The sequence below is a fragment of the Orycteropus afer genome, unplaced genomic scaffold (genome assembly GCF_000298275.1).
Source record: "Orycteropus afer afer isolate SDZICR_OR568_19922 unplaced genomic scaffold, OryAfe1.0 scaffold00024, whole genome shotgun sequence".
NCBI classification, from domain to species: Eukaryota; Metazoa; Chordata; class Mammalia; order Tubulidentata; family Orycteropodidae; genus Orycteropus; species Orycteropus afer.
In genome coordinates this window covers 4,282,465-4,292,435 of record NW_006921611.1, presented here as the reverse complement: position 1 = coordinate 4,292,435, position 9,971 = coordinate 4,282,465, and positions in this window count along the sequence as shown.

Below are 9,971 nucleotides of genomic sequence, written 5' to 3'. Positions count from 1 at the left end.
CATGTTGTAAGAAGGGACCATTCCCTGAAGAAGGATGTCATGCTTGGAAGGGTGGAGGGTCAACGAAAGAGGGGGAGGCCTTCAACGAGATGGATTGACATGGTGTCTGCGATGATGGGCTCAAGTATAGCAGGGATTGTGGGGCTGGCACGGAATCAGGCAGTGTTTCGTTCTGCTGTGCATGGGGTCACTCTGAGTCAGAAACGATTCGACGGCACTTAACAACAACACCCAATATTGTTAAGGAGTTGCACTACTCTATAGACCATTACCTTTTGCTTTAACACTTGAGAATACTTTGTAGTACTTAGTAGCCTAAACTGAATACCTAAGCCTTAGGCAAGACAAAAATATCTATGCCCTCTGTGGATTTATACAAACAGGTAGGTAACAGAAAAGTCATAGCAACAATAATTTGCCCATGTCAGTACCTGTAATGCACAGTACAGAGGCCCAAGGTGTGCAGTCAGGTGGCTTGGATATGAGTTCCCTTTTCTATTGCCAACTGCCCTTTTGACTTCAGATAAGTCATTTCCATTTTTTTGACTGGCCTTGAACTTTTTAATTTACAAAATAAGAGGTCTGGGCTAAATGATTTCTAAGAACCTTCCCTGCTTTTGCTTTCTGTCTCCACTGTGTGGCTTTGTTCAGGCACCCCTCCTCTTTTGTCTACAGAGTCTACTAGCTGCCTCTAATTTTACCTTCTAATCCACATTCCATATTCTGGCTGCTAGAGTAGTCTTTCTAAAAATGTAAACCCTACTGTATTGCTTTCTCACCTAAAATCCTCATCTCCATGAGAGAAAGACAGAGCTCCTTGCCATGGATATAAATGAGAACATAGATAACAATAGTAAGTGTGATTTACCAGTTACATAGGTAACCACACAAAACTAAGGTGCCCATTCCTCCCAAAGGTTAGTAAAACATCTACAAAAATTGAATTTCTATAGTGATGACTTCTTCAAAGTAGAAAGTTTTTTGGCCATATTCTCTAAGCACAACATATTAAAATTAGAATTAATTAAGAAAATAATATCTGCCAAATACTTTAAACACTTGAGATTTAATAAAAAGTCTAGAACTTTTAATAACTAAAGGATCATAGAGCAAATCAAAATTAAAATTCCAAATATTTTAATGATTTTTGGTATAAAATCATTAGTAAAAACAGAAAATATTTTTAAATTATTGAAAAATGAATGATCTAATAATTGGATTCAGGAAGTAAAAGAAAAATAAAAGGAAACCAAGAGAAGTAAAAGTAAGAATTTGTTGTTGTTGTTGTTGTTGTCATATGCCGTCGAGTTGGACTTGACTCATAGTGACCCCTCCTTGGGTTTCCAAGGTAGTATCACTATGGAAGTAGATTGCCTCATCTTCCTTCCAAGGAGTGGCTGGTGGGTTTGAACTGCCAGCCTTCTGGTTAGCAGTCAAGTTCCTTAGGCATTATGCTACCAGAGCTCCTAAAAAAGTAAGAATTAGCAAATATAAAAGAAAAAATGAATGAATTAGAAGGAAAAAAAGAATAACTTCTTTAAAAATAAAATCACAGTTGCCATTAAGTGGATTCCAACTCCTGGTGACCCATGTGTGTCAGAGTAGAACTGGGTGCCATTGTGTTTTCAATGGCTGATTTTTTGGAAGTTGGTCACCAGTCTTTTCTTCTGAGGCAGCTGGTGGTGGTCTCAAACCTCAACTCTCAGTTAGCAGACAAGTGCATTAATTTTTGCACCATCTTTCCACTACTAACCTGAAGATTACTGGTTTGTACACACCCAGTAGTACTATGGAAGAAAGGACTGGTGATTTGCTTCCGAAAAAATTACAGCCAAGAAAACCTTACAGAGCAGTTCGACTCTGAAATATGTAAGGTTGACATGAGTCGTAATCTACTCCATAGCAACATATTTTGTTTTGGGGTTTCTTGAAGTTTATCATCTATCTATCTATCATCTATCTATCTATCTATCTATCTATCTATCTATCTATCATCTATCTATCTATCTATCTATCAATCTATCTATCATCTATAAAGATTAAACTCCATCAAGAATAATGAAAGAAAAAAAAAAGATAAAATAGAAACTACCTCAAACTTAATGGCATAAAACTACACAAATTTATTCTCTTACTCTTCTGGATACCAGAAGTCCAAAATAAGTTTTACTGGAATAAAGTGAGGGTGTTGGGAGTTCCTTTGGCAGGCTGTATGGGAGAATCTGTTTCTTTGCTTCTTTAGATCCTGAAAGTATTTTGCATTCCTTGGCTCTTGACCCCTTCCTCTCATCACTTCAACCTCATGCTTTTGTCATGACATTCCCTATTTTCTCTTTTGACTTTCTTACCTACTTTTTATTAGGACCCTATGCCCTGTGATTACATTTAAAAATCAAATTGTAATCCAGGATAATCTCCCTATCTCAAGGTCCTTAACTTAATCCAATCTGTAAATTTGTTTTGTCATGTAATGTAACATTCACAGGTTCTGAGCAAAAAGATATGGATATGTTTGGATGGGGACATTTTCAGCCTACCACCTTGCATAACCACAAATATTTTTAATAAGGAAATATTATATGCAACATGATTACAATGATTCCAAAAATCTACATCTAAAATCACCCCAGAAAAATTTAAATATCTGAAAATGACTCAAGAATAAATAAAATATCTGAACACATCAACAAATCCTCTCTTCATCCAGAGGCTCACAAGAAAAAGATACTAGGTCTAGATAGTTTTATTGGCAAATTCTATCATGTTTATAAGGAGCTCTGGTGGTGTAGTGCCTAAGGCATTTGACTGTTAAGCAGAAGATTGGTGGTTCAAACCCACCAGTCACTTCACAGAAGGAAGATGGGGCAATCTACTTCTATAAAGATTTACTGTCTTAGAAACCTAATGGTGTTTGCTATGAGTTGTAATTGACTCTATGGCAATGAGTTTGATTTGTTTTGGATCATGGTTATAATGAAAAGAAAATATCCAGATCACATACTTTTCTCTAGAATATAGAAAATACTGCCTTCATTTTCTTGTCTCTGATAATGAAATTCAACAAATTTTCCAGACAAATATGAAACTACTTCACTTGAACAGGGACATAAACATACTAAAAAATATATTAACAAATCAAATTAAGCAACGATTTAAAGGAAAATATGCCATAACCAAGAAGGCTTTATTCCACAAATAAATGGTTATGGAAAATTGGTTTATCATTAGGGACCTCATTAATGCAATTTGTAAATGTGATCTAATTTATTACACTAATAGGCTAATGGAGAAAATACATATATATAATTATCTTGTTAGGTTCTCAAACTGCATTTTGCAAAATTTAGTATATAGAACTGAAAATAGTAATTCACAAAGATGTAATACATTAGGAATAGAAAGGAACTTCTTAATGCGAAAGAGTATCAGAAACCAACAGTAATCATCACGCTAAATAGTAAAAGAGCTGAAATGGTTGTCAGAGCCCTGTTGTCATTCAGTGTTATTGTTGAGGTCTAGCCAATGCAATAGTACAAGAAAAATAAATGAGGTAAATATTGGAAAGTAAGAGCTAAAAAAGTGAATTATTTGTACAGCATTACTGCAAACCTAGAAAATCTAAATTAATCAAATGGGACGCTACTAGATTCAACAAAAGAGTTCAATAAATTGGCTATTAAAAGGAAAAAAAGAAAAGAAAAACTTTCCCATGCAACAACAATATCCAAGTGGAGGTTAAGAATAGGAAAAAAAAAAAATCCTATTCAGGAATGAAACTAGTTTCTAGAAATTAATAATAACATGAAGTGTGAGAAAACTATATAAAAAATACTGTGAAATGGTATTGAAGGAGCTAGGAAAAGAACAGAAAAAATTAAGAAACATACTACATTCTTGCTAAAATTACTTATTCTTGTATGTGTGTATTTTATCCCCAGAATAATCTGTAAACCTATGAAGTGACAAGCAAAATCTCAGGGGAATATATTTGAACTTTACAAATCTATTCTAAATTTCTTCCTGAAGAATAAATACATAAACAGAGCTAATTAATTTTGGGAAAAAGGAGAATAATGAGGGTAGGATTTGCTTTGCTATCATAAATTATGTTATGAAGTTATATTATTGTTAGATGCCATTGAGTTGGCCCTTGACTCATAATGACCATGCACAGTGAAACAAAATGCTACCCAGTCCTGCTCAATGCTCATCAGTTGCAGATTGGACTGGATTTCTGTATTCCATAGGGTTTTCATCGCTGATTTTCAGAAGTAGATCACTAAGCCTTTCTTTAGTCCATCTTAGCCTGGAAGCTCCAGTGAGACCTATTCAGCATCATAGCAGCACAAGTCTCTACTCACAGACAGATGGTAGCTGAGATTGAGGTGCATTGGTTGGGAATTGGACCCAGGTCTAAGTAATTATGATATTGTATCAGCACAGGAATTTATTAATGAATCAAAGTTACTTACAAAAGGATTTGTATTTAAACACTGCCAAAAACATTGGACAATGTTTTTTAACCTTGAGGTAGGGCAGATCTTCCTAAAGAACTACTGAATTATTATATCAAGGCTGAAAAACTTTAAAAACTTGAGATTTGATTACACAATAATTGTACACTTTTCTATATCAAAACACATCATAAACAAAGTTAATAAAGAACAAACTGGGAAAGTATATATTATGTGTGATAGCAAAGACTTCACAATCATAACATATAAAAAGCTCTTATAAATCAATAAGAAAAATGATTTTAATTGATGATTCACAGAAAAAGAAATAAAATTTTCCAATATGTAAGAAAAGATTTTCCACTAATAAATGAAAAATTTGTATTAAATTTCTAAGATCTTACTTTCACCTCTCAGAAACAATAGGAGCACATGTTTAGAGGGTATATGGAAACATACTATTGGTGAGAGTACAAATTGCTTGAAATAATTATCTGGAAAGCCAATGCAATAGTACAAGAAAATAAATGAGGTAAATATTGGAAAGTAAGAGCTAAAAAAGTGAATTATTTGTACAGCATTACTGCAAACCTAGAAAATCTAAATTAATCAAATGGGCAGTAAGTTTTTAGGAAGTGGATTGCCTGGTCTCCCATCCATGGAGTGGCTGGTTGGTTTCAACCTCCAGCATTCTGATTAGCAGTCAAATGCCTTAGGCACTGTGTCACTAGAGGTCCTTTAGGGAAGCACAGAGAACCACAAAAAAAGAAAAAGATACACCTGTCCTCCAAATGAAATGAATAAAATGATTAAACTGAGTTGCTGTAAAATAAATTTATTTTCTCATATATACATGGTGACCACAAAGTTTGAAATAATTAATTAATACTGAAGATGTTCAAATTTTTGTTGTTGTTGTGTGCCCTCAAGTTGATTCCAATCCTTTGCAACCAGATAATTGGGACTTTCTAAAGATTAAATACTTATGTGCATCAAAAGACTTCTTCAAAAGAGTAAAAACACAACAGGTTGTTGTTGTTGTTGTTAGGTGCAATTGAGTTGGCAATGACTCATAACAACCCTAGGTACAATAGAATGAAATATAGCCCAGTCCTGTGCCAGTTTCACAATCCTTGCCATACGTGAGCCCATCGTTGCAGCCACTGTGTCAATTCATCTCATTGAGGGCCTTCCCCTCTTTCATTGACCCTCCACTTTACAAAGCATGATATCCATCTCCAGGAAATGGTCCCTTCTGACAACATGACCAAAGTAGGTGAGACAAAGTCTGGTCATTCTCATTTCCAAGGAGTGTTCTGGCTGCACTTCTTCCAGGATAGATTTGATAGTTCTGGCAGTCCATGGTATTTTCAGTATTCTTTGCCAACATCACAATTCAAAAGCATCCACTCTTCTTCAGTCTTCCTTATTTGTTGTCCAGCTATCACATCCATATGAGGTAATTGAAAATACCATGGACTGGGTTAGATGCATCTTAGTCTTCAAAGACACCACATGTGTGTCAGTTTGTCATACTGTGGTGGCTTGTGTGAGGCTGGAGGCTATGCCACCAATATTTTCAATGCCAGCAAGGTCACCCACGATGGACAGATTTCAGTGGAGCTTCCAGACTAAGACAGACTCAGAAGAAGGAAGAAGCCACCCACATCTCAAAGAAATGGCCAGTGAAAGCCTTATGAATAACAGTGAAACACTGTCTAATATATTAACGGAAAACTTCATGAATAGCCTTGAAACATTGTCTGATATAGTACCAGAAAATGAGCCCCTCAGTTTGGAAGGCACACAAAATATGACTGGGGAAGAGCTGCCTCCTCAGAATAGAGTACCTTAATGATTTGGATGGAGTAAAATTTTCAGGACCTCCATTTGCTAATGTGGCACATCTCAAGATGAGAAGAAACAGCTAGAAACATCCATTAATAACCAGAACATGGAATGTACAAAGAATGAGTCTAGGAAAATTGGAAGTTGTCAAAAATGAAATGGAACCCATAAAGATTGATATCCTAGGCATTGGTGAGGTGAAATGGACCAGTTTTGGCCATTTTGAATTGGACAACCACATGATCTACTATGCCAGGAATGATAAATTGAAGAGGAATGATATGGCTTTCATCATTACAAAGAATGTTTCAAGGTCTATCCTGAAGTACAATGCTGTCAGTGATAGGATGATATCCACACTCCTACAAGGAAGACCATTTAATACCACTATTATTCAAATTACACATCAACCACCAAAGCCAAAGATGAAGAAATTGAAGATTTTTTTACCAACTTCTGCAATCTGAAATTGACCAGATATGCAATCAAGATGTGTTGATTATCACTGGTGACTGGAATGCAAAAGTTGGAAGCAAAGATGAATGACTAGTACTTGAAAAATATGGCCTTGGTGATAGAAAAAAATGCCAGAGGTCGTATGTTAGAATTTTGCAAGGGCAATGTATTATTATTCATTGCAAATATAGTTTCTCAGCAACACAAATGGCAGCTATACACATGGACTTTGCCAGATGGAGCACAAGGGAACCAGATTGAGTACATCTGTGGCAAGAGGCAAGGGAGAAGCTTAATATTTTCAGCCAAAACAAGGCCAAGAGCTGACCATGGAACAGATCATTAACTGCTCATATGTAAGTTCAAGTTGAAGCTGAAGATAATTAAAATAAGTCCATGAGAGCCAAAATATGACCTTGATCATATTCTTCCTGAAGTTAGAGACCATTTAAAGAGTAGATTTGATGCACTGAACACCAATGGCTGAATATCAGAGGAATTGTAGTATGACATCAAAAACATCATCCATGAAGAGAGCAAAAGATCATTAAAAAGACAAGAAAGGAAGAAAAGACCAACATGGATGTCAGAAGAGAGTCTGAAGCTTGCCCTTGAATGGAGAGTGGCTAAAGCAAATGGAAGAAATGACAAGATAAAAGAGCTGAACAGAAGATTTCAAAGAGCAGCTTGAGAAGACAAAGTCGATTATTATAATGAAATGTGCAAAGACCCGGAGTTAGATAACCAAAACAGAAGAACACAATATTTCTCTAGCTGAAAGAAGTAAAGAAAAAATTCAAGCCTTGAGATTTTATGGGCAATATATTGAATGATGCAGGAAACATCAAAAGAAGATGGAAGGAATACACAGACTCACTGTACCCAAAAGAATTGGTCGATGTTCATCCATTTCAGGAGGTGGCATATGATCAAGAACCAAAGGTACTGAAGGAAGAAGTTGAAACTGCATTAAAGGAATTAGCAAAAAACAAGGCTCCAGGAATTGACAGAATGCACATTGAGTTGTTTCAACAAACAGATGCCATACTGGAGGCAGTCACTTGTCTGTGCCAAGAAATTTGGAAGACAGTTACCTGGTCAACTGACTGTTTTTGTTAGGTGCCGACAAGTCATCTCCAACTCATAGTGACCCTATTGAAACACTGCCCAGTCCTGTGCCAGCTTCATCATCCCTGCTATACCTGAGCCCATCATTGCAGCCACTGTGTCAATCTATGTTGCTGAGAGCCTTCCCCTTTTCTGTTGATCCTCCACTTTATCAAGCATGATATCCTTCTCCAGAGAATGGTTCCTTCTGACAACATAGCCAGAGTAGGTGAGACAAAGTCTGGCCATTCTCTCTTCCAAGGAGGATTCTGGCTGCCTTTCTTCCAGGACAGATTTGTTACTTCTTCAGGCAGTCCATGGTATTTTCAGTATTCTTTGCCAACATCACAACTCAAAAGCATCAGCTCTTCTTTTGTTGTCCCTATTCATTGTCTAGCTCTCAAGTGCATAAGAGGTGATTGAAAATACCATGGCTTGGGTTAGGCACACCTTAGTATTCAAGGAGACATCTTTGTTCTTCCTCACTTGAAAGAGGTCTTTTGGAGCAGATTTGCCTAGTGCAATACATGTTCTGATGTCTTGACTGCTACTTCCATTAGTGTTAATTGTGGGACCAAGTAATATGAAGTCTTTGACAATTTCAATCTTTTCTCCATTTATTGTGATGCTGCTTAATGGTCCAGTTGTGAGGATTTTTGTTTTCTTTATGTTGAGGTGCAATCCATATTGCAGGCTGTAGTCTTCAATCTTCATCAGTAGGTTCTTCAAGTCATCCTCACTTTCAGTAAGCAAAGTTTTGCCATCTGTGTATTGCAGGTTATTAATGAGCCTTCCTCTAATCATGATTCCATGTTCTTCTTCATATAGTCCATCTTCTCAGATTATTTGCTCAGCATACAAATTGAATAAGTTTGGCCAAAGGATACATCCCAATGCACTCCTTTCCTGATTTTTAACCATGCACTATCTCCTTGTTCTATGAGAACAACAGCTTCCTGGTCTATATACAGGTTCCTCATGAGTACTATTAAGTTTTGGAATTCCCATTCTTCTCAATGTTACCCATAATTTGTTATGATTCACACAATTGAATGCTTTTGCATAGTCAATAAAACACAGATAAACATCCTTCTGGTATTCTTTATTTTTAGCCAAGATCCATCTGACATCAGCTTTGATATTCCTCATTCTATGTCCTCTTCTGATTTCAGCTTGCATATCTGGAAGTTCTCTGTCAATCTACTCTTGCAACTCTTTTTGAATTATTTTCAGTAAGATTTTACTTGTTTGTGATATTAATGATGTTATTCGATAATTTCCACATCCTATGGCATCACCTTTCTTTGAAATGGGTAGAAATATGGATCTCTTTCAGTCAGTTGGCCAGGTAGCTGTCTTCCAAATCTCTTGGCATAGCCAAGTGAGTGTTTCCAGCATGGCATCTGTTTGTTGAAACATCTCAATGGATATTCCGTCAATTTCTGAAGTCTTGTTTTTCGCCAATAACTTCAGTGAAGCTTCAACTTCTTCCCTCAATACCATTGGTTCTTGATCATATACTGCCTCCTGAAATGGATGAATATTGACCAATTCTTTTTGGTATAGTGAGTCTGTGTATTTCTTCCATCTTCTGTTAATGTTTCCTGAATCATTCAAGATATTATACATAGAATCTTTCAATATTACAACTTGAGGCTTAAATTTTTTTCCTCAGTTCTTTCAGCTTGAGAAATATTGAGCGTATTCTTCCATTTTGGTTATAAAACTCCAGGTCTTTGCACATTTCATTATAATAATTGACTCTGTCTTCTAAAGCTGGTCTTTGACATCTTCTGTTCAGCTCTTTTATCTTGTCATTTCTTCCATTTGCTTTAGCTACTCTCCATTCAAGGGTAAGTTTCAGACTCTCTTCTGACATCCATGTTGGTCTTTTCTTCCTTTCTTGTCTTTTTAATGGCTGTGATAGTTGAAGATGTGTCAACTTGGCTGGACTCCAGTTGTGAGTGGTGGTTCCCATGATGGATCACATGACTGAGTTCTGAGCAGCCGGTCTGCCCAAGGGGAGTTTCCCCAGGGGTGTGGCCTACCTGCAATGCTATCCCAAGGACAAACTGGAAGAACGGCATTCCGGACTATATACTTCCT